We start from the raw sequence: 20424 nt of genomic DNA, 5'->3' as shown, positions 1-20424 counted from the left end.
CCTCCATATTTTCTTTTTTTAAATTCGGATATTCAGGCCTTCAAAAAATGGGGTGATGCCCACCTGTACCAGTGAGGGCATCTTCTCCTCAGTCTGCTGATTCAAATACTAATCTTTCCTGGAAACACCTTCACAGACATGCCCAGAAATGATGTTTTAACAGCTCTCTGGGCAACGCTTAGCCTGGTCAAGCTGATGCCTACAATTAACCATCACATCTAGATACACATATTTTTAAATAAAAATAAGATTATTTTACATATATATTATAAGATTATTACATATATAAGATAATGATATCATATATAATATATATAATATAATATTATGGATTATATTATTGTATATATTATGTATATATATGATATTTTATGACCTGATTTTCAAATACATCTTGGATTTCTTTCTTTGTCACTAACTGTAAATCTACATTGTAATGTTTAATGGCCATGGCTATGATTTGCCTGTAGCAGGGTTTGTTGACTTGCTCCTTACTGATGGACAGTTAGACTATCTTCCTTATTTCATTATTATAAACAATGCTGCAGAGAACAACCTGGTATCTACATCTTTGCCCTCTTGTCGTGGACATAGAATTGCTGGGTCATTATTGCCGAACTGCTTTACGGAAGGATTGTACTGATTTACACCCTCACCAGTGCTGTAAGGGTGTCGGGGGCAGGGACGCATAATATGGCTCCAGGTTCAAGTCTGGTCATTGGTCTCTGTAAAGAATATCTTACAGGGGGGCACCTGGGTGGCTCAGTCGGTTAGGCGTCCGACTTCGGCTCAGGTCATGATCTCGTGGTCCGTGGGTTTGAGCCCCGCGTCGGGCTCTGTGCTGACTGCTCAGAGCCTGGAGCCTGTTTCAGATTCTGTGTCTCCCTTTCTCTCTGACCCTCCCCCGTTCATGCTCTGTCTCAAAAATAAATAAACGTTAAAAAAAATTTTTTTTAAATAAAAAAAAAAAAGAATATCTTACTGGAGCACGGCTCCTATTCACTTATGTATCGTTGTGGCTGCTTTTGCCCTCTGAGGGCAGAGTTGAGCAGTTGCAACAGAGACCACGTGGCCCACGGACCCTAAATTATTTACTGATTGACCCTTTGCAGACAAAGTTTGCCGACTCCTGTCTTATTTCAGCAGAGAAGTTATGTTACCTTTTGGGTGTTCTTGTTCACTTTACTAAGGTTTTACAAGCTGATTTTGATGTGGAATGTGGAAGCAACATCAAGCATCTTGTCCCAAAACCTATAGGCTTTAAGCAGTGCAGATCCGCATTTCATTCCATCGTTTAATGGCTTTGTAACTCCAGTCAAATTTTTAAAAATTGTTTTAAATGTTTATTTATTTTTGAGAGAGACAGAGAGAGAGAGAGCAAACGGAGGAGGGGCAGAGAGAGAGGGAGACACAGAATCTGAAGGAGGCTCCAGGCTCTGAGATGTCAGCACAGAGCCCAACACGGGGCTCGAACCCACAAACTCTGAGGTCATAATCTGAGCCAAAATCAGAGGTTCAACCGACTGAGTCACCCAGGTGCCCCAACTCCAGTCAAATTTTTAGTTTCTCAGAGACTCAGTTTGTTCGTGTTAAAATGGGAACAATGACAGCAACCCAGGAAGGTTATAGTTGTAAGACACCTGGCCCAGTGCTTGGCTTCTGGTGCATGTAGAACCAACATTAGTTTACTTCCCCTTCCCAAAGACGTTTGCTTCTAGCGAGTAGGAAAAAGAAATTAGCAGGAAGAGGGTTGGTAATAGCCGCTTTCTGCTGTTGCTTCTCATTTTGGTCCCAAAGTTTGGAGAATTCTTTTTTTTTTTTTTCCCCAAGTAACTTCCAAACATTTAAAGCCAAAACATATCTAAGTCATAGGAATAGCAAGCATCAAGAGTAAGAAATGACTGGCTTTTTCTGTTGTTTTTAAACTTTTTGGAGAAACAGAACTTCTGCTACATACTTGGGCTGAACAACCTTCGCAACTATTTTAAAATTTAGGGAGTGTCTTAGATTGATGGGATCAAGGAATAGTGTGTCTGCAGCTGTCATTCACATTAAAAAGTGGTTTTAGGTGAAATTATGTGGGGGACCCCACCCACGCTGGTATCAGAGCATGCAGGTTTTATAACTTCCACACATTTAAACCAGATGATTCTTTGCTGTAGGATGTCTAGCAGCATCCCTGGTGTGGGACACAGGCTAATGCTAGACCCACAAAGATGTCCATGTCCTAATTCCTATCATCTGTGAATATATTACCTTACATGGAAAAAAAAAAAAAAAAGAACACACAAAACCCTTCATTTAAATGAAAGATCTTGAGATTATCCCAGAGGATCGAGGTGGGCCCGATATTATCACAGGGGTCCTGATAAGAGAGAAGGTGATATGATGATAGAGAAGGAAGAGAGAAGGTGGTATGGCTGCTGACTTTGAAGAAGGAGGAAGGGGCCATGAGCCAAGGAATGTAGGCGGCCTGTAGAATCTGGAAAACACAAGGAAACCAATTCTTCCCTGGAGGCCTCCAGAAGGAAAGCAGCCTTGCAAAGTCATGTTAGTCTTGTGACCCCTGGGGTTGTCAGAAATTTATTTCTGTTATTTGAAACCACTAAGGTTGTGATCATTTGTTACAGCAGGAACAAGAAACAAATACTTCCGGTATCCACCCACCAGATACCAGTAAAACCCCACCCCAGTTGTGATAGCCAAAAATGTCCACAGACATGACTTCCCCATGTCCCATGGGGAGCACAACTGTTCCCAGTTGAGAACTACTGTGTTAGGGAGATTCCAAAAGCAGCTGAAAGAATTCAGAGGCAAGAAGTCAATGCTGTGGGTATGGCTGGCACATGGTCAGCCAGGTGTGGCTTCAGGTGGGCACACAGATAGGTATGGGAAGCTAGGAGATGTAGACTACTCATAATGTCCATTGTCACTCCTTTCTGTTCCCTCACCCTGGGAGGTTTATGCCTGGATACTCAGAGAGCATGGCTGGACTGGCTGAGAATCCTTATTGAATGTGACAGCTTGCCCTGCTGGGTCCCTACTTCTTAGCACAAGGATGACAGCTGCTCTCTGTGGCAGCCTTTCCCTGTGGATCAGACTCCTTTGCTTGACTGACCAATTCCCTTCATGCTGGGCAGGAAGGACTTCCTTCTGTCGGAGCTACAGTAGCAAAGTCTGGGCTGGTTCTAAGTAACAAGAGGGACTCTGATTAATATAAGGAAAATCAATCATTGGTTTTTCAGGATAGTAGGGTATCATGGAATGAAGGAAGTTTGCTTAGGAAGGAGAATACCAGCGTAGCTCTGGGAAGCTCAGAAACAGATGGAATTCATGGTCTCCCTTTCAAGTTCTGCTGTTAATCTTGTCTCATTTCCCAGTCTTGGTTTCCAAGTTGCAAATTCCTGGAAGAGAGAATCTTATTGTGTGGGTCCAATAGATCAACCAGCTGAGACCACAGGGAAGGACTTGCCCAAGGTCACTGATAGCAGAGCTGGGCCACCTCTCTTGACTTTCAGAACTGTTTCTTTTGCATAACCAAGTACTAGAGTCTTTGCGGGAGGTCAGATTGTCCAATTAGAGAGCTAACCAAGAGCTGATATACTAAGGAAAGTTCTTTGGAAGCCTGCTGAGATGACACCTGAACTGGAAAATATTGGCCAACACTGGCTGTTTTGTCTACTGCGTATCAGGTGTAGGTGTTTGTAGGTATCTACAAGTGACATGTGTTCTATGGACATATTTAAAATTAGTTATAACAGAGTTTTGGGGGAATTATTGTGAATCACAATAGAGTGAAGTTTTTAAAAACTACTCCACCATTTTCTTTTTCTTCTTTTAAAATTTTTATTTAAATTCTACTTAGTTAACATAGACTACAATATTGGTTTCAGGAGTAGCATTCAGTGATTCATCACTTACATACAACACCTAGTGCTCATTATAACAAATGGCCTCCTTAATACCCATCACTTTTCTAGCCCATCCCCCACCCACCTCCCTCCATCAACCTTATTTATTCTCTGTCTTTAAGACTGTCTTATGGGGGCGCCTGGGTGGCTTCGTCAGTTAAGTGTCCAACTTCAGCTCAGGTCATGATCTCATGGTTCGTGAGTTCGAGCCCTGTATCGGACCGTCTGCTGTCACACAAAGCCCCCTTCAGATCCTCTGTCTCTCCCCCTCCCCTGCACTCTCTCTCTCTCTCTCTCTCTCTCTCTCTCTCTCTCTGTCTCTCAAAAATAAATAAACATTTCAAAAAGTCCCATGGCTTGTTTCCTTCTCTATCTTCCCCCCCTTGCCTTATGTTCATCTGTTTTGTTTCTTGTATTCCACATATGAGTGAAATCCTATGGTATTTGTCTTTCTTTGACTGACTTACTTCGCTTAGCATAACACACCCTAGTTCCATTGCAAATGGCAAGATTTCACTCTTTTTGATGGTTAAGTAGTATTCCGCTATATATGTGTATATATATATATATATATATATATATATATACACACACACACACACACACACACACACACACACACCCCACATCTTCTTTATCCATCCATCAGTTGATGGGTATTTGGGTTCTCTCCATAGTTTGGCTACTGTTTTTAATGCTGCTATAAACATCAGTGTGTGTGTACGTCTTCAAATCTGTATTTGTTTAATCTTTGGGTAAATACCTAGTAGTGCAATTGCTGGATCATAGGGTAGTCCTATTTTTAACTTTTTGAGGAACTTCTATATTGTTCTCCAGAGTGGCTGCACCAGTTTGCGTTCCCACCAGCAGTGTTAACAGGGTTCCCCTTTCTCTGCATCCTCGCCAACACCTGTAGTTTCTTGTGTTCTTTTTTTTTTTAAATTTTTTAATGTTTATTTATTTTTGAGAGAGAGACAGAGTGTGAGTGGGTAAGGGGCAGAGAGAGGGAGACACAGAATCCAAAGCAGGCTCCAGGCTCTGAGCTGTCAGCACAGAGCCTGATGCAGGGCTCGAACTCACAAACCGTGAGACCATGACCTGAACTGAAGTCGGACACTTAACCGACTGAGCCACCTGGGTGCCCCTCTTGTGTTCTTAATTTTAGCTATTCTGACAGGTGTGAGGTGGTATCTCATTGTGGTTTTGATTTGCATTTCCCTGATGATGAGCGATGTTGAGCATCTTTTCATGTGTCTGTTAGCCATCTGGTTGTCTTTTTTGGAAAAGTCTCTATTTACATCTTCTGTCCATTTCTTAACTGGATTATTTGTGTTTGGGGTGTTGAGTTTGATAAGTTCTTTATAGATTTTGGATACTAACCCTTTATCAGATAACGTCATTTGCAAATATCTTCTCCCATTCTGTCAGTTGCCTTTTAGTTTTGCTGATTGTTTCCTTCGCTGTGCAGAAGCTTTTTATCTTGATGAAGTCCCAGTTGTTCATGTTTGCCTTTGTCTCTCTTGCTTCTGGCGATGTGTCTAATAAGAAGTTGCTCCGGCTGAGGTCAAAGAGGTTGCTGCCTGTGTTCTCCTCTGGGATTTTGATGCTTTCCTTTCTCACATTTAGGTCTTTCATCCACTTTGAATTTATTTTTGTGTCTGGTGTAAGAAAGTGGTCCAGGTTCTTTCTTCTGCATGTTGTCATCCAGTATTTCCAACACCATTTGCTGAAGAGACTGTCTTTATTCCATTGGATATTCTTTCCTGCTTTGTCAAAGATAGTTGGCCATACATTTGTGGGTCCATTTCTGGGTTCTCTATTCTGGGTTCCACTGATCTGAGTGTCTGTTTTTGTGCCAGTACCATACTGTCTTGATGATTACAGCTTTGTAATACAGCTTGAAGTCTGGAATCATGAGGTCTCCAGCTTGTTTTTCTTTTTCAGGATTGTTTTGGGGTCCTTTGTGGTTCCACACAAATTTTAGGATTGTTTCTTCTGGTTCTATGAAAAATGCTGGTGGTATTTTGATGGGGATTGCATTAAATGCATAGATTACTCTGGGTAGTGTAGACATTTTAACAATGATTGTTCTTCCTATTGTGAGCGTGGAATGCATTTCCATTTCTTTTGCATTTCCATTCAACTTCTTTCATAAGTGTTCTATAGTTTTCAGAGTACAGATCTTTTACCTCCTTGGTTAGGTTTATTCATAGATATCTCATTGTTTTAGGTTCCTCCAGCATTTTCAGCAATTTCTGGTCCCCAGTGAAGTTCTCTCAGATCCTTTGGCAATTCCACAGCCTAATTGAATATTCCGTTTCAGATGCCCTTTCTTGGTCTGCTTTGGGCTATGACTGAATTCTTCTCTCTAGGTCTCTATTTAAATAAACACCAGCACCGCAACAGGTTTAATTTTTTTAAGCCTTTATTTAAATTCCAGTTAGTTAATATACAGTGTAATATTAGTTTCAGGTTTACAAAATAGTGATTCAACACTTCCATACAACACTCTGGGGTCATCACCACAAATGCCCTCTTTAATCCCCATCACCTGTTTCACCCTTCTCCCACCTGCCTCCCCTCTGGTAACCATCATTTCATTCTCTAAAGTTAAGAGTCTGTTTCTTGGTTTGCCTCTCTCTCTCTCTTTCAAGCAGGCTTCACTCCCGGCACGGAGCCTGACATGGGACTCGAACGCACAAGCCTGAGATCAAGACCTGAGGTGAGAATGAGACAGATGCTCAACCAACTGAGCCACCCAGGTGCCCCTTGGTCTCTTTTTTCCCCCTTTGCTCCTTTGTTTTGTTCTTAAATTCCACATATGAGTGAAATCATGTGGTATTTGTCTTTCTCTGACTGACTTATTTTGCTTAGCATGATACTCTCTAGCTCCATCCGTGTTGTTGCCAATGGCAAGATTTCATTCTTTTTTTATGGCTGAGTAATATTCCATTGTATATATACCACATGTTCTTTATACATTCATCTATCCATGGACACTTGGGCTGCTTCCATATAATTTGGCTTTAATTCAACAACCAGTACATACTTACTAGAGAAAAAAATTAAAAAACACAGATATGTGAGGTAAAACTTATAAAATTACCCATAAGCTTATTGTGCATAAAAACCTCTTCATAATCTGCTCTATTTGGTGTCCTTCCAGGCTCTTTTTTTTATTATTTGATATTTTGTGAAAAAAATGGGGTTATACTGCATATTTTGTTTTATTGTTTATTTTGTTAATTTAATTATCATAATATTTTTCAACAGGCTTAAATATATGTTGATTATATTTTTTAATAGCTTCATAGTATTTCATGATTATGCCATGATTTACTTATTCGTCATTAAGAGAGAGAACTCTTTTTGTTTCTGAGTTGTGGAAAAGTCTGTGATGTTTATGTGGCTGCAGAATAAATCAAACCATGACTAAGGTTTCAGAATTTCATGAATTATTATGTTTTTTAATTTATTCCATTTTGGATAGTTACATTTTTTTGTCCTTTCTCGCTGGAGGATATTTTGTTGTGACATCCCTCTGTGATATTGGGGAAGGAGTGTGGAATATTCTTAGGTCTTCCCTATGCATTTGTGCTTCTGTCAGCCTTCTCTGAAAGGGTTGGCCTGGAAAGAAAAGCAGATGAGCTTACGCACACGTATATTTCCTCACCCTCACTCACCTCATGTGACCGCCTATGGAGAGGAAAACAAGTCAGCTTCTTCAACCAAATCACAGTTCTTTGTCCATGGGTCATTTTCTGTAACACGCAGAAGAATTTATAAGGGTTCCCAGTTTTCTTCATTCACGTGACAAATTTTATTGAGTACCCTCTATGTGGTAAACAGTATGCTTGATCATCGGAACATACACATAGTCTTAGGGCATCTCGGTAGTGAAGTCTTTATATATCATTTTGTCCTCCTGGTGGTCAGGTCAATTGCATCTTACTCTAAGGCTGGGGCTTTGGAGCAGACGGTCCCTTGCACACCCATGCTACCTTCATGACATTGGGCACCTACTTTACGTTCTTTGTGCCTGCTTCCATATTATATTAATACAATTCAATGGAATCATCTGTGTAAAATATACAACGTAGAGTAAATGGTTGAATATGAGATGACCATTATTATTAGCATCATATTCTACAGAAAAGCTTACAATCAAGTAGAAGAAGATGTATTGTCTGGTCATTTATTTATCCTTAGCAGCTGATGAAGAAAGAACTAGTCTAAACATTGAGCAAGATGAAAGGAGCAGGCCACTGGCTGCCTCTGTGAGGTTAATTTAGCCATCACTTCTGCGTGGAGCTGGTACATTTAGAGTGTGAAAGGAACCTGCTGCTTGTTGATAATTAGTCTGGTTTCGATGAGTATCATCAGGTGTCAATAACAGCTCAAATGCACTGTATCTTTTCACAACTTTTAGAAGATGTTTAGGTTGTTTGCTGGGTTCTCACTTCTCGGGCTTCTGTGTGGATGTTGGGGGTTGATCTGGGGAGGGCCAGATAGGATGCTTCTACCTCCATGGATCCTGGCCATCTCCATGATGGCTACAATATGGCCCTGCCCAGAATGGGTAATATCCTGGATATTACATGAATTGGGTCAGATGCTGGCCTTTCCTGATGGTAAGTGGCATTTCTTTGCCAGTGGGGGACATTTCTTCTTGTCCCAAATAATCCTGACAATATAATAATTTAAAAGAAAAAAAAACCCAACTGGAAGGAATGTAAATTTTTACCAATAGAGTACTACCTAAATGCATATTAGGATATTATACAACAGAACACAATGTAGCCATTAAAAAGAATAAGGTGTATCTGTATAGGTGTCCAAGAGGTACAAATTGGGAGAAAAGCTGCAGAACAGTAACTAGGGTCTGATTTGATGTAAGAGAAGGGGGGGGGGGATAAATAAAGGGAGAAAAACTGACAGAGAAAGAAAAAAAAGGAAGAGAAAAAGAAAAGGAAAGAAGAAAAGTATTTCTTTATAAAACCAGGCTTTCCTTTGCACATCATAGATTACTCCAGAATTTGAGGACTGAGGTAGATTTTTACTGCAGGTAAAAGGGGTGTGTGTGTATAGGGGTTTTACACAGTACCACACTGAAAGACTACTCCAAATTTTCTTCATACTTTATTTGGGGAGTGAGTGCCCACAACTGGATTAATTCTATTCTGTGGATTGACACACACTATCCTCACTGATCTATCCCAAGGCCTTTTATTTATTTATAATAGCATAGACACATATCCTTGTTGTGATCGGAGCAGTTCTCCTGAGATGTAATTTATGATCATTAAAATGCACCCATTTTAAGTGTATAGTTCATTGAGACTCAACAATCAGGATATAGAACATTTCTGTCACCCCAAAGATTCTCTTGCTTCTCTTCCCAGTTAATCATTAATTCCCAGCCCTGGTCCCAGGCAAATGCTGATCTACTTCTATTACAATATATTTTCTTTCCTAGAGTTTCCTATAAATGCAGTCATACAGGATGTACTTCTGTGGTAGGATTCTTCTCAGAATAACAAACTGAGGGTTGAAGGGGGGTGGGAGGGAGGGGAGGGTGGGAGATGGGTATTGAGGAGGGCACCTTTTGGGATGAGCACTGAGTGTTGTATGGAAACCAATTTGACAATAAATTTCATATATTGAAAAAAAAAGGATTCTTCTCAGAATAATGGTTTGGCCATTCATGTGTGTTGTGTGTATCAGTAGTTCTTTTCTGTTTTAAAATTTGGACTGAGTAGTATTCCGTTTTATATAAACAGCATGTTATAATATACCATATACATTATAATATTAGACAGTATGTTTATCCATCCACATATTGAGAAAGATTTTATTTGGGGAAAGGTTTATGTCACCAAAAAGGTTGAAAACCACTTTTCCACCTTAATTGCATATTCTTGGGAACGATGGAGAACTCAATCTACACCATGATTTTCAGTGAGAAAGCAGGTCTCATGTTGGGAGATTAGGTGATAGGATGACTGAAGGTTTCTGTGGTCTTATTGAATACACATGTGGCAGGCATCCCAGGCAGTGGCCCCCAGTTATCCTCACCTCCTGGTATTCATGTTTTTGTATAATATCCTCTCTTTTGGGGTGGGCTAGACTTCTAATGAATTGAATATGGCAGAAGTAATGGGCTATCACTTCTGCAATTAGGTTATAAAAAAAAAAAAAACTACTTCTGTCTTAGGTGTTAGTTCTAGGATGGCTTTCTAGGGAAGCCAGCTATCATATCATGAATCAGTCCTGTGGCGAGGTCCATGTGGTAAGGGGTCAAGGCCTGCCAATAACCACAGAAATAAGCTTGGGAAGGAGATTGCCCCAGTTGAATCCTCAAATGAGACTGCGATGTCTGATGGCTTAATTGCAATCTCAGGAGAAATCTTGACTCAGAGGCACCCAGATAAACTAAACTGAGCAATATAAACTGTGAGATAATTACTAAGTTACTAAGTTTGGGGGTCATTTGTTACACAGCGGAGATAACTAATACTGACAAAATTAAGTTATTGTTGTTAATTATTCCTATTGCTACCATAGACTTCACCCTTCCTGGTTTCAATCCCAGGTTTAGCAGAGCCCTGGAGATACGTTACAGTAGTAATCACCAGGTAGTAGATATGGGGTCAGGTACTTGTCAGGCACTTACTTACTTACTTTAGGGGAGAAAGGACTGTAAGATAACTAGAGCTAGTACAGAAAGGAGCTGGGTTTGAATCCAGGCATTGACTCTAGTGACCCTGACTGTGACCATGACACATCCTGCTGCCTTGGAGACCAGCATCTCCCAGCCATCCACAAACGATCCTGGCCCCAACCTTCTCCTTACTCCATTCTTGCCCCTTCTTCCCTGGATTCTCCCCGACCAACCCTGTCCCAGCTCCCACCTCAACCACTGCCCGGTCAGCCATCCTCCAGCTGCTTTTCCTGATCAAGGATGTCAGGGCGGACTACGTATGTTGGGATCTCAGGAACTTTTCATCTTCCCCCTCCAGAGAACTGTCTGCCTTCCTTACTCCTCCTTCATCTCAGCGATTGTTCTTTTTTAGTCAGATGGAAACGGGAAGGTTTTCTTTCTAGGCTCCTTTCCCATATCAGGAATTAAAACAGTGTCTAAATGCAGGGAATATTAATGTATATTTGAAGGATAAAATGAAGCAGCAAATGACTGAATCGCCCACTTGCTTGGGGAGACACCTTGGGGCTGGAAATGAGCTTGCTCTTTGGCCTCAGACTTGCCTTTGAATTCTAGCTCTGCTGGTCCTTGGGTGTGAGATCCTGGCCATATGACTTCTCTGTACCTCTGTTTTCTCATCCCTAAAATGGGAGCATCAATTTTTTTATGGCTAAAGATGAAGTGATACTGTCCATAAAATAGCACAGTGCCTGGTACAATATAATTAGTCCATTTATTACCACTGTTGTTGTTGCCTAATTCTTATTTGTGCATTTTCAGATGTCTTTTCTCAAAGTTGAGGACTTCTTCAATGAAAAAGACTGTCTCCACCAGCATTTTCCTCCCCTGGGTCATCTTGGAGGTAGATAATTCTCTGTTAGTATCTGGCACATCCTCTTTCACTCCGTCACGGTATAAAAGGGCAGGATGGTGCAGAGGTCCAAGAGTACGGCCTGTGCAGTCAGAGAAACTGGTATCGAACCATGGCTCTTCCACTTCTTAAACAAATGACCTTGGGCAAATTATGAGTGTCACCAAGCCTGTGGATAAAACAGCAAGAATAGTAGCTCCAGCATGGTGGCATTGTGGCGAAGGTTGGTGGAGATAATTAACGCACGTAAGATACTCATTGTGGTGCCGGCACACAATGATAACCCAACAAATGCAGGTTCTTATTATCATTATTGTAGGAGTTGGTGGAGGATGCTGAGGCATGAGGCCACCCCTCCTCCAGCTTCTAAAGCCTAAGTATTTTACTCTAAGACATTCTGCAGGCACCTGCAGGGATTTCTGCTGTGCTTTGGACAGCGGTGGCCCATTTGGATCGGTAGAAGGCTCTTTTCCTCTTGTCTGTCTTGCCTGGGGGGGGGGGGGATGGTGGTTCTCTTTGTGTGTTAGACTTCTATTCATGGATCATCTGCCAGAGACTTGGACCAAGATTTCTTACTCTGCTTTTCAGATTTTCTTCCCCTAATGGTCCTGTTCTGTGCTGTCACCCTGGTGCCCTCCCCTCCTCTCCAGCCCTCAGCAGCTGGCAGGAAATGTTTATAGAAGAAGCTTTTCTTTCTCTTTTTAATAGCCTCCTAGGCTGCAACCTCCCAAATGAGAACCTTGTTAACCAGAAGGACTCTAGGCTACTGATTTATATTCCAGTCATCAAGAGAGGAAAAAGAATTAGAGAGGGAGAAAGAAAATGCTAACGTATCCATGGACTAGTTCCAACACCCCTTCTGATGAGGATTGTGTATATCTATTTATGTTCTGGGTGCTAAGGGATTCCTTCTAGATTTTAGTATTTGACCTGTTATCCTTGGGTCACGTGGATTCTTTGTTCCTCTTGTGGGTGTGCTGAAAACAAGAGTAACAAATTTATTCTCCTGCCATTTAAACAAAAGATTTGTTACTTTCAAATAATAAAGGTACTTGTTTCAACAGAAATGTTAGGATCTCAGCAAAGATTGTGTCCAAGCTCATGGTGGCTTCAGAGGACGGGTAAGGGCTTACCTCCTATCACTCTCCACAGATACTCACGGGCCAACATCTCTCCATGAGTAGTTATGAGAGAGTCATAAAACTTACAGGTGATAGTCTTTTGTGGCCAGAATTCTAGCTCAGTGGTTCAAGGAAGGCTTCCAGGAGGAGGAAGTGCATTTAGACCTGGGCTTTGAAAGTTGGTGTCATAGAGAATGCAGGCTGTTCCTCAATATCCATTCCTCTCTACTTCCGTAACAGAATACCTAATTTTTAGCCGGCTCATCCCCCTCACCCCCAAGAAAGATAATACTTCTTTGGAATCTTGCTTGCAACACTCGCCACGATTATTTCCCTTCCTGTACGCACATCCTTTCGCAGGGTGACTTGGTAGCACCTCCTGTTTAGTGATGGAGTCTTTCCCCATTCTTGAATCCAAGCCAGACTTGTGATTTGCTTTGTTCAGTACAATGCAATGGAAGTGACATTGGGCTAATCCCAAGCCTAGGCCTCCAGAGGCCTTGCATACCTCCACTCACCCTTGTGGAATCCTGCCCGACCATCATGTGACCAAGCCAGAGTTAGCCTTCTGGATGATAGGAGCCTGTTTGGATCAGGGACAAACTTTCCTAGCTGAGGTCATCCTAGACCAGCCAACCAGACAGCTAACTACAGGCACATGAGTACTCACCCAAGGCCACAAAAACCGCCTAGCTGAACTGAGCCCAAATTACCAATGCATAGAATCATGTGGTGGGTAAATGCTTATTGTTTTAAGCTACTGTGTTAGGACTTGGTGGTTTGTGATGTATCAAACTAGTTAATACAATTTCCCATGCAGCTAGGTGTGTCTGCATAACTAGGTTTTGTTGGGCGACATGTAAGTGACTGTGTTGTGTATGATTCCTGGGCTGGGGAGCAGATTTCTTTATAGGGAGGAAGCATGCTTTTCTTCCATATTTCTTGCTCCCTAATGATGAGAATGAGAATGTAATAGCTGGAGCTCCAGCAGCCATTCTGGGTCAGGAAGGGAGTTTAGGAATGGAAGGAACCCAGTGCAGAACAATAACTTAGGAGGATCCTGTTCCTCTGAAGCCATAGATTGCCTTTCTAATCCTATTCTGACTACTTCTAAATTTATTAAGCAAAAGGGATAAACTTTTGCCTTTTTTAGGCCACTGGTGTTTTGAGTTTTACGGTGAAATCATAGCTGAACCTAATCCCAAATAATACCAATGGTCGGGATTTAGATAAGCAGGAATGGTAGGAAAGCGTACTCATACCAGAGGGAATTTGTAGAGGGAATATCTTGGATAATGTTTCAGAAGAAGAAAAAGTGTGGGTGGTGAAAAGACTGCATGGTATTTCTTAAGGGAAACACTGGGTGATAGGGCTGGGAACAGTTTGGGGCCAGCTTTTGCAAGGCCTTGAAGGGTAGGCTAAGAAATTTGGAGAATGTGGCACAACAGATGTCTGAAGCCTTATAAAAATCAGAGTAAGGAATTCACTGATTCATTTCCTCCGGGGAGTTAATGTTCCAGTGAGAGAGACAAGATAACAAAATAATAGGATGATTACAGATTGTGATTAATGGTCTGTGTGATATGATGCTGACTAACTGTTGGATGCAGGCAAGTACTTTAGAGAGGTTGGTCAGAGAAAGATTTTTTTTTTTTTTAAGTTTTAGAATCCTGTGCCAGGCATTGTGCAGACGTCTAGGGACACAGGGAGTGATAACACACAGTTTCTGTCGTGAAGGATCTGTCTGTAGCTGTGAAGAGATCACAGTCTTGTGTGGTGGTAGGGTTAATCGGGAACAATTTCCTAGAGGAGGTGGGAGAGCGCCAAAGCAAGTAATTTAGTCTTCCCATCTGTATCAGTCAGATGTGGCTGTGATAAAACTGTGTAACATACACCCCCCCCCCCCAAATCTTTGCTTACCACGAAAATGATTTTTCTCACAGGTCTGCATGTAGGCTGTGATTCTGTGGGGCTCTGCTGGATCAGCTTGCTTGATTCCAGGCCCAGGTCTGTTGTATGTATCTCCTCATCCTGGGACCATTGGCTACGCAAGGTTTGATCTTCTCACGGTCGATGGCAGAAGTTCAAGAGATCAAGCAGAGTCACAGAGGCACATTTAAAGCCTCTGCTTCCATTGCATCTACTCACACTACTGGCCATAGCAAGTCACATGACCAAGACTGACAACCACGGGTCAGAAAGAACACTCTACCCACAGTGAGAAAATGTCAAAAGTACAAGGATATTTAATTCTGTAATGCAGGGAGTGAAAGGTTGGAAATAGTAAGTCAGTCTTTCATAGTATTCAAGGAAGTGAGGTACTTCTCCATTTTTTCAGAAATCTCATGTATGTCTGAGTATTTTGCTAATTTTTTTCAAGAAATCTTTTCTATTTCCTGTTAGATTTATTGCAAAGCACCATTATCCTTTTTGTCTAAATTTAAAAATAATTTTTTTAAAGTTTATTTATATTTGAGAGAGAAAGAGAGACAGACAGACAGACCTTGAGCAGGGGAGGGCAGAGAGACAGAGACAGAATCCGAAGCAGGCTCCAGGCTCGAGCTGCAAGCTGTCAGCAAGAACCCGATGCGGGCCTTGAACCCACGAGCAATGAGATCATGACCTGAGCCAAAGTCAGATGCTTAACCAACCGAACGCCCCTTGTCTAAATTTTTACTTAAAAAATTACATATGCATACATGGTAAAAACTTCAAAAAGGAGTACTAAAAGATGTAACAGTGAACATAAGGGTGGCCCTTCCCAAGAGGCAAATCCTAGGTTTCTTTTCAGAGATATTCTGTGTGTGCACAAACAAATATTTTGGTTTTTTTAGTGTTAAGTTTTTATTTTAATTCTGGTTGAGTTAACATACAGAACCAAATATTTTCTTACATTAAAAAAAATACAAAATGCGGGCGCCTGGGTGGCTCAGTTGGTTAAACGTCCAACTTCGGCCCAAGTCATGATGTCACCGTTCATGGGTTCGAGCCCCGCGTCGGGCTCTGTGCTGACAGCTCAGAGCCTGGAGCCTGCTTCCGATTCTGTGTCTGCCTGTCTCTCTCTGCCTGTCTCTCGTGCATGCTCTGTCTCTCTCCATCTCTCAAAAATGAATAAACGTTAAAAAAAATGTTTTTAATACAAAATGGCATTCCACTACACTTGTTCCTCTGTATCTCCCTTCTTCTCTTCTGTTTAACAATGTATCTTAGAGGTGGTGCCATTTCATTTCAGCGAGGCCCATTTCATTGTGTTTAATGGCTACATTGTTTTCCGCTGTGAGGCTGTGCTGTAATTTATTTAACCAGAGCCATATTGAAAGACATTTGGATTATGTCCAATCTTTTCCTACCATAACCAAGGCTGCATTAAGTACCCTGGAACATCTATCTTTATGCACATGTGTGAGTATATCAGTAGGTTAAATCTCTAAGCAGAAATTGCTAGATCAAGGGATATGCAACTTAACATTTGATGGATATTGACTCTCTGTTTCTAAAAAGAAAGAATGATTTCTTCTGGCATGTCTACAGATCTCTGTCTGTCCCCCCTGTCTTCCTCTGATTCTTGTCTCGTGGTATTGTTCAGGGCTGAACCAATGGAATAAAGTAGTTCAAAACTTATTCCTCTAGGATCTCTGGGGAGAGTTTGAGTAGTATCCTTTGAATCTTGACAAAAAAAAAAAAAAAAAAAAAAAAAAAATTGAAGGTGGGGAAGAAACTGGTACTGCTGTTGTTACCCAGATCATCCATTTATTTATTTATTTATTAAAAAAAATTTTTTTAATGTTTTATTTTTGAGACAGAGAAAGACAGAGCGGGAGCAGGGGAAGGGCAGAGAGAGAGGGAGACCCAGAAACCGAAGCAGGCTCCAGGCTCTGAGCTGTCAGCACAGAGCCCTATGCGGGGCTCGAACTCACAAACCGTGAGATCATGACCTGAGCCAAAGTTGACGCTTAACCGACTGAGCCACCCAGATGCCCCATTTATTTTTTATTTTTTATTTTTTATTGTTTTAATGTCCAGATCATCCTTTTAATGAGAGCACTGGAGGAGCATCGAATGTTGTTCTCACCAACATGTTTACCCAGGAACTCCAGACTGCAAGTGGAATGATTTATATTCCTGGGAGATCCCAGTAAAAAATGTGCACAATACCCTTTAATTTGATCTGCTTTCCCTGTTGCACCTAAATATTTAGGGCAAATAGAAAATAGTTCTGATTTACAGTCTCTATAAAAATTTTAAACAACCTAATAGGACATTTGATCATGAAATTGCCTGAAATAATGTTGGTGGTAGTCAGCCGTATTTCTTTGAAATGGCCTGTAACTTCAGTGCAAACCCCCAAACATGGATTTTTTTCCCTTGCTAATAACAGCCTTATTAATAAAAGAATGATTTTCTTTACAGATCTTCACCAGCTGGGTTCCGATGCCTTTGTTCAATAAAGGTAGAGATAATAACTGTCTCTAAAAAGAAAATGTGCCGAGGTTCCCAGGAGAAGTGGTGGAAACAAATCTTTTATTAAATCATATCAAATTGTGTTTCTTGTTTACTTTTCTCATTTTGTAAGTCACAGTCATATCTGCTAGTTTTGGTAAACCTTGCCTCACAGTCGTAAAAAAAAAACAAAACAAAAAAACCTCCCAGCAATTTGGAGGCTTGGTGTTGTTAAAGCTAAATGCTGTGTGATCAATCGGGGTGATAAATTTCACACAATTAACTGCCGTGATGACATTTCTGAGTCTGTTCGTCTATTTTCCCCCGCTGACATGTTAGGAGATTGGTTAACTTCTGCCTATATTTGCAGATGTTCTATGGATGCCTAGAAAAAGAACAGCAGGAAAATGTAGTCAATATCTGGAGTTTTTACCTGTTCACAAATTTGTGACCCTTAGAGTAATAACATCTCAATTTTCCTTTGAGGGCAGGTGGTTCACATAGGCTAGCTCTATTCCTACTGCGAGGAGAGGCGTATGACCCAGACCTGGCCAATCAAAACATCCTTGCTCAAGGTGGACCAATCAGAGCCAGTGAGAGTCCTGGGACTTGTACTATGACTACCGGAAATGAGAACTTTCTTGATTGGAATTCGTTAAAGAACGAGATATAAACCTGCTTATGGTTATCTTCCCTCTCCATGGGAAGAGTACTCTCGAAGGAAGACAGGACAGAGAAAGACCACCAAGAAGTGGAGGAAGACAGATTCCTGATGAGATCACTTGAATTCTTGAGTCTAATTATGCCTGAAGTTTTACTCATCAATTAGGCAAGCTAATCAATTTTAATTTTTTGCTTAAGTCCGTTTTGTTGGCCACTTGCCTCCAAAAGAGTCTTAAACACTTGTGTTTTATAACTTTCAGTAAAGTCTCATATGTAGGAGAGCATGTGCAACAGCAGCATCACCCGTGTCTACAATAATAGATCAGCCCTATTTTCTCTCGTGTTCTCAGTGGTCACCATTGTATAATGGACTGTCTTCAGGTAGGTGCACCTGCTCCAGGCCACAGCTCATCAGAGGGCCTTGGCTCAGCATATCTCCTGTCTTTCCAAGAATTGTCATTGCTAGAATTACTCATGGTTGTCCCATATTCATACTCTGTGGATATGGGATTTGTGCTATGCCCTGTCCTCCCCCTGCTCTACCCCAGGGGCTCAGTAGTTCCTTGTGAATGCAGTTGTGCTTATCTGTGCCCTAGAGAATTCAGAATGAGATTTCCTGGCAGCTGGCCACTGGTATCTTCTCCCAGCCTTGCATCTCTAAGATCTTGGGTCCATTTCTAGTTCTTTCTTTGTCTTGCTCAAATTAAGCAATCACCGGGGCGCCTGGGTGGCTCAGTGGTTAAGCGTCCGACTTCAGCTCAGGTCACGATCTCGCGGTCCGTGGGTTGGAGCCCCGCGTCGGGCTCTGGGCTGATGGCTTGGAGCCTGGAGCCTGCTTCCGATTCTGTGTGTCTCCCTCTCTCTCTGCCCCTCCTCTGTTCATGCTCTGTCTCTCTCTGTCTCCAAAATAAAAAAAAATAAAAAAATAAATTAAGCAATCACCTTATTTGAATGGGAGAGTTGATGTAGACAGCGATACAGGCTAACGTTTGTAATGTGCTTTTTGCATATCAGACACCGTGCTTGGCACATTCATGTGTGCTCAGTCCATCTTGTGAGTTTCCCATAACACTTAATGTATTCTTCTATTTAATACTTTTTATGGTCTTGACACTATGTTTTACCAGTATAGCTAATTTAATCCTTATAGAATCAGGACAGAGGTATCATTATCTCCATTGATAAGATGAGGTTGGGAAAGTTTAAGTAGTTTCCCAGTGTCATGCAATGAGGAAGTGGTGGAAACAGGATTTCAACCCAGGACAGAATGACTCCAAATCCAGTTTTCTTACTTCCTACACTAGCACTTACTACGTTGTAGTTATTGGCTTGTGTCTCTCTCTCACCTGTGAACTCCCTGACCTCTCAACACTCATGTGTTATCTTTGGACCCCAGTACTCCCTCACTCCCTACTCCTCTTGCTTAGAGGAGTAGGTTCTCAAAAACTATAGACTGACTGAAGAAATCTTCACAACAACTCTGGAAGGCGAGTATTTTTCTTTCCATTTTACACACGAGCAAATTTAGGCTTAGGATGGTTAAGGGACTTACCCAACGCCAGGAACTAGCATTCACAAAATATAATCCTATAATCCTGAAATGTCCTGCTTCAACTGAGAATTGAGAAAGCTATTCTATAAGCTGAAGAGAGGGGTCTTTGGGATGTTCATTCATCCAATATAGATAGGTTAACGAAGGCTCCATTAGGATGGATTACCATGCAGAAAGCGGTGCAGACATTTTATGAAAGGGAGCTGAATGCATGTTACTGAATCTGCTCTTGAGCTCCTTATAACTTGTGAGCAGGCAGAACACTGCTTAATGGTGCTGGACAAAGCTCAAGTGAAAATGGTTCCAGTGGGGAAATCTTTTATGGAAACTGAAATGATTGTTTTAGGAATCCGAATTGTAATTTTTCACTTCTTAGTCTCTGGTCTCCTGAGTCCCGGTCTATATCATGGGCGTATTTCATAATGGAATTCTGGTGACTTTGCCCAGTGTAAGGGGCACTGCAGTGGCAGGCAGGCAAGCTCAATGTGTGGAGGGAGGCAGCAAGTTAGATATTTAGAGGCAGAGACTAGGACTTTGTTAGATGGAACCGATAGCTCTAAAGGGCACCTCAAGGAAACACATTTCTCAGGGCATCTAAGAACATGAGAGCTGAGCCCAGGGTCTGATGTAGCTCTCTCTGTTTGAAAGCACTGACATTCTGTTAAGCTAATGATGAGTTTTCTTCTCTTTTCTCCCAACACCAAGACTAGGCAAAAAAAAAAAAAAAAAAAAAAAAAAAAAAAAAAAAAAAAAAATGCAGGGGAAGAAAGAACAAGAAACAATTTCCAAAGTCTTCAGGGTCCGTAGGCTGGCTTTTGAACTAAGTCACACTGCTGTCATCCTCCAGGCTGCTTGTACTTTTGCAGTAGTCATTGGCAGATTAATGAGTTTCATGAAAGTTAAGAGAAAATAGCAGCTGGAAATAGCACTAAAAGTTTCAAGGACATTTTGGGGGAGGGGGTGAAATATGTCGTCACCCTCATGTACTCATGGAAACATGTAGGTTATGTCATTAGCTAAAAATCCCAGCCATGAAGTCAAGAATGCATATAATTTACCTACTCACTTACCCACCAGCCATCCATCCATCCACCCACCCATCCATCCATCTATCCACTGATCCATCCATCCACCCACCAACCACCCATCCATCTAGCCATTCATCC

General features: G+C 41.5%; 1 long non-coding RNA gene across 1 annotated transcript; it reads left to right on the top strand.

The window, feature by feature from the left end:
• Positions 1–11386: 11386 nt before the first annotated feature.
• On the top strand, positions 11387–17578 carry LOC125918060 (uncharacterized). Its single transcript, XR_007456365.1, has 3 exons — positions 11387–11473; positions 14547–14837; positions 17014–17578. It is a non-coding gene; the product is annotated as an uncharacterized LOC125918060 (long non-coding RNA).
• Positions 17579–20424: the final 2846 nt, after the last annotated feature.

The sequence above is a fragment of the Panthera uncia genome, unplaced genomic scaffold, assembly GCF_023721935.1.
Source record: "Panthera uncia isolate 11264 unplaced genomic scaffold, Puncia_PCG_1.0 HiC_scaffold_412, whole genome shotgun sequence".
NCBI classification, from domain to species: domain Eukaryota; kingdom Metazoa; phylum Chordata; class Mammalia; order Carnivora; family Felidae; genus Panthera; species Panthera uncia.
The sequence above is the reverse complement of the archived record's forward strand: the minus strand, read 5'-3'. Positions and strand labels throughout refer to the sequence as shown.